This window comes from Odontomachus brunneus, unplaced genomic scaffold (genome assembly GCF_010583005.1).
Source record: "Odontomachus brunneus isolate Ranch 3 - 2012 unplaced genomic scaffold, Obru_v1 Obru_scaffold_012, whole genome shotgun sequence".
Lineage (NCBI taxonomy): Eukaryota > Metazoa > Arthropoda > Insecta > Hymenoptera > Formicidae > Odontomachus > Odontomachus brunneus.
Window position 1 is genome coordinate 2,362,871 of NW_022639462.1, and position 5,758 is coordinate 2,368,628.

The following is a 5,758-nucleotide window of genomic DNA, read 5'->3' on the forward strand; positions in this document are numbered from 1 at the left end:
CGAATCGTATCTCGTCGCATCCCTCCGCCCATAGCTACGAGACATAGACTCGCTATGTCTCGTAGCTATGGGCGGAGGGATGCGGCGAGATACGATTCGCGAGTGTCACGGTCGCACGTCGGCCGAAGGCATCTTTCTTTCCGCTGCCGCTTTCTGTACGCTAATTTGTTGAGACAAAATAATTGATTTCTCAAAAACTATTGCGAATATCGCAAAATGGCACAGGACTTTCTTGCTCACTTCAATCCGTTTTACGTTCTCACCAAAGGTCATCATGGGACTTCGGGACACCCTGTATATGCCTTTCGGACTACGGAACGCGGCGCAAACATTTCAACGGTTCATGAACGAAGTCCTACACGGCTTGGACTTCTGTTACGCCTATATTGATGATATCTTGGTGGCCTCTACCACAGAACAAGAGCACCAGGAGCATCTACGGAAGCTATTCGCCAGACTTCTTGTAGTCGGAGTCAAGAGTACGGAATATTAATCAGCCCTGCTAAATGCGTCTTTGGAGCAAAGCAGGTACGCTTCCTAGGCTACCTGGTATCCCAGCACGGAACCGAACCTCCGCTCAAAAGGATCAAATCAATTAAGGAGTTCCCCAAACCGACTACAGTTAAGTAGCTACGTCAGTTCCTGGGAACCTCCAATTTCTACAGACGTTTCATTCCGGGGGCAGTTCAAGATCAAGCCTTATTAAACGAGCTTCTAGGCGGACCAAAAAGTAAAGGAAACACTCCTATCGTGTGGGCACCTGCGTATGAAGAAGCTTTCAAGGAATGCAAAGAGAGTCTAGCTCGAGCTACATTACTGGCACACCCGGATCCAGCAGCAGAGATCACACTCACAACAGATACTTCAGATATAGCAATAGGAGCTGTGATCCAACAGCGAGTGCGACAAGAATGGCAACCCTTAGTCTTCTTCAGTAAAAAATTAAACCCTGCTCAAACGAAGTACAGTCCCTATGATAGAGAGCTGTTAGCGATCTACACGACAGTCAAGTACAATCGGCATATGCTGGAGGGCCGCATTTTCGCTATCTACACAGATCATAAGCCGATCATCTACGCATTTCAGCAGGACCCCCTACATAGTTCGCCAAGACAAGTACGTCACCTCGCGTATATTGGACAATTCACAACAGATATTCGACATATTTCCGGAAAAGAAAACGTCGTTGCCGATACACTGTCCAGAGTGGAAAGTATCCAGCAAGGAGTAAATTTAGAAGAACTCACCAAGTCGCAAGATAATAACGAAGAACTACGGGAGTTACAACTGCAGCAAACCGCTCTCAAACTAGCAAAACTACCAATTCCAGGATCGAAACACAAAATTATCTGCGATACCTCTACACAGCTGGCTCGACCTTTTGTGACGAAGGCATTCCGGCAGCAGATTTTTCAGTCCCTGCACGGATTAGCATACCCAAGAGTTAAAGCTTCAGCGAAGCTTGTATCGCAGAAATATATCTGGCCACATATCGAGAAGGACTGCAAAAGATGGGCGCAGGCATGCATACCGTGTCAGCAAAATAAGGTACATCGTCATGTACATTCACCCGTCGGAACCTTCGCAACACCCACTCAGAGGTTCGAACACATTCATGTCGACATAGTAGAACCCTTACCTTCCTCCAGAGAGTACCGTTATTGTCTCACCATCGTGGATCGCTTTACAAGATGGCCAGAAGCCATTCCAGTTCCGGATATCACAACAGAAACCATCGCACGATACCTCTTCACAGGCTGGATCGCAAGATTCAGGACACCTGTGAGAATTACTACGGACCAGGGCCGGCAGTTCGAGGCCGAGTTATTTCAACAACTCACTCGATTCACAGGGACAGCTCATTGGCGGACGACAACGTACCACCCAGCAGCCAACGGCATGGTGGAGCGATTCCATCGGCAACTCAAGACAGCCATCAAGTACCACCAAACAGAGAACTGGGTAGATACTTTACCCGTGGTGCTCATGGGGATTCGTGCAGCAGTGAAAGAAAATTTAAAAACGACTCCGGCCGAATTGGTGTATGGAGAAACCATTTGGCTGCCGGGAGAATTCCTCCAGGAAGCTGCTACAACAAATGATCAAGACAGCAACGATTTCATTCGAAGGCTGCGACAAACTATGAGGAACATACGTCCGCAACAAGTGAAACGCCACGGACAACTAGCAGTCTTCGAACAGAAGAGTTTAGAAGAAACATCGCACGTCTTCGTAAGACAAGATGCACCAACTCGAGCGTTGCAACCGGCGTACAATGGACTCTACGAAGTACTCGAGAGATCCCAAAAATTCTTCTCACTAAAAATAGGAGGCAGGACAACAAACGTCAGCATAGACCGTCTCAAACCAGCATACATGATGGCAACAATGGCAACAAACCGAGATGAAAACGACCACACAAGAGCCCCCCAAGGCAACGAAGGAGATAAAGAAGCACAAGGAGGAAGTAAGAACTAAAAGCGGAAGAATATCTCACCCAACAGTTCGATTCGACCTATGAACGCTTAATCAACGAAGGGGGTTATGTGGTAAATCGATATAGATCCACATAAGTATGACCGCCGCTAGCCGCCGCCATTAGCCGAGCCGCCGCCGCAACCGCTAAAGCCTCCGCGTGGCGCCGTTCGGCGGCGCGCACACGGAGGGGTTTTCTCGAGAGAAAATTATAATTAGCAGACAATAAAAGCCGGACTCCGCGGGGAGTCGACACACTCCGCCGCACGGGCTTCTCTAAGCGTCTTTTGTAATAAGCTAGAAAGCCATCGGCCCTAACTACGAGCCACATCTCCGCTGAAGAAGCGGTAGCACCTTTCGGCGCATCAAAAGCGCTCCGGCATCCGCTGCAGAAGCGGCACCTTAGGCGCTGAAGAAGCGCCCCGGCATCCGTTGCAGAAGCGGCCTCGAGGCATCAGACGCCGAAGCGGCGTCTCCCAGAGATACCACGCCCAGAGATACCACGTCTCAACCGGCCGGTTCCCCGGCACGGGCACATGCCCAGGGACCACGAGGGAGAGCAAGACTACAGAGACGTCTCCAGAAACTCTTCGGGGGTAACTCCTCCGAAGCCATAGCTGCCGAGCCAACCAACAGAACACGGAAGGGTCGTTCACCCAGGCCACGAACCCTGTCGCCTACGCGAGTCTTGACGCCGTCCCCTCTCCATTGGGGACCACCACGATCACCCCTACCGGCCACCTCCAGGGCGGAGGTCCTCCCGACGTGGAGGCTCCTAAGGATCTACCTCCCCCGGCGGCCCCTGACTCGGCTGGCGTACGGCGACTCCCGGGTCAGACGCCCGTTGTCTCCTCGTCTCGCTAGTAGAGACGAGTGTCAGGAAAATAAGGAGAACCGAGTCCGAGCTACGAAAAGTGCCAGTTAAGGGAGGATCAGCCAGAGGGAGCACAGCCTCCAGAAAACGAGACTCAACTTTATGGCGCGGCGTACCCTGCGAAGATTAACACGTACACACTCACACACACGCACACCTGTATCTAATCCTACACAACAATAAAATGTTTATATAACAATAATATAAAGAGGCATATTAATATTGTACCCTCCCCGCGAGCGAACGATCACCTGTAGATAGCACAAAAACCTCCAAATAATCCATTTTAAACTTTTAAAAAAATATTATAACTTATTGGTTAAAGAGGAGAATATCAATTATTTATTATTAACAAGAGAAAGCAAGGAAAAACAGATAAAATAAATGAACGAGAGGTATCATATAAATCGCTCATATGTATAAATATTTTTCATTTTTTTAATTTTTAATTTCAGTTAAGAGGATCCTATATTTCTTTCTTATTAATTAATTATTTTAATAAAAAAATAATATTTCTTGTTAATTTAGGAATTAATATTCCTCTAAAAGATTAAAATGGTTTATACTCCTGTAGAGTATTGTAATATGCTTATTATTATTGCCGGATGTGAACGGTACGCTCGTATAAATGAAAATGAAGTAGTAGTTTTAGAAATATGTGAAGAAGATACATCTACTAATATACTATGTACATAAAATGAGTTAAAAATTAAATATCTATAAGAACTCAGTACAACTCATTTTAAAATAAAACAGAATGTATACATATTTATCACTTCACCAAAGTTCTAAATTTATTATCGTAAGATTGTGCACGAAGAATTAATTTTTGCACATGATTATTGGTACAAGTACCGGGTTTCATTAAAACAATTTTATTTACAAACAAATTTTGCTATACGCAGGAAGGTTATTTTAATACACATAGTTCTCACACTTATAGAAATGAAAATCCACACGAATATCGTATCCAAAATTATCAACGCCATTTTAATTTCAATTTGGGACGGTATACAGAATAATTTAACAATAAGTTTTCTGTTTATTGCTTGTATTGTAGCTTATGTAAAAAAAAAATGATATAATATCTTTAACATATTAAATTACAGATTGGACTGTTTAAAATGCCTATAAGACTTGATGATACTATTTATAAAAATTTTGTAGATAATAATTTACCAGAATTGTTAAAGAATATTTCATTAAATATTCGACGACGACGCGTTTTCTAATAAAATCCTACTACATAATGCGGGATGTGTGCTACACTTTGAATAAAAATTTTCGAGAAGATGGTCCTATAAGTTGATCAGTCACTCGATATGACACCTTTGGATTAGTATTTATGCGATCATACTAAAAAACATGTATACATAAATAGCCAGTTAATAATCACGAGGAATTGTAAGGTAAAATTGTTGAAATAACATCAAACATAATTATAAACGCAACAAGCAGTCTATTGCGACCCGCACAATTATGTATTGAATGCGATGGTGGACACTTTGAACATTTATTGTAAAAAAAATATTTTAGTTTGTTATTTAATCTGTTGAACTGTTTTGTTGTTATTAAAATTCGTTAAATATGTTAACAGTGTTAATTTTTTAAAGTGTGTTAAATTAAGGTTTATTAAATACGTTTGAATTATAATTATTGTTTAAATTGATTTTTACTAAAACCATTGCAATTTGTATTTCGTTACGAATATTTCAAAATGTTCTAAAATGCAAAATAAACAGCTATTAATTTTATTACAATTTATTTGTCTCGCACAGCGTAGCATAGACACCTTCATGGTAATGTTAATCGATGATTTTGACAGCTCAAGTTGAAATATGCAAATTTTTACTTGAATTATTTTTGATATGCCTTTAGTTTTTACATCTTTTATTTGTGAAAAAATGTATTAATATGCAATACATAGAGAAGCGAAAACATATTGCAAATTTATATGACAATAATATCATAAAAAGAGTGGCCCATTAATAGGAGCACTTTTTACATTTGTCATTTTTCCGTACCTGAGCGCGCGAAATCTCAGCCCTGCCATTCGTTAAATGTAATCGCTTCCCGTTTAAAAGCTATTATAGCCTCGACATTTTTGTATTAGAATTTTCTTCTTAAAATATTGTAAGGAATCTACCATTAAGAGCAATTCCGGTGATTTTAGGACACCGTGTATAAAGCGAATACTGGGCGACAACTAGCTCCACTACCACTTCGACTTTCTGTCTGTTGAAAATGTTGTTCCTTTGTAAAATGTTCATGCAACCGCAGCCAACGATTTTGACAATTTTCAACTGCAAAACATTTATTATATTTACATATACTTAAATATAAATTGTTATATTCCTCTCTCTCTCTCTCTCCCTCTCTCCCTCTCTCTCTCTCTCTCTCTCTCTCTCC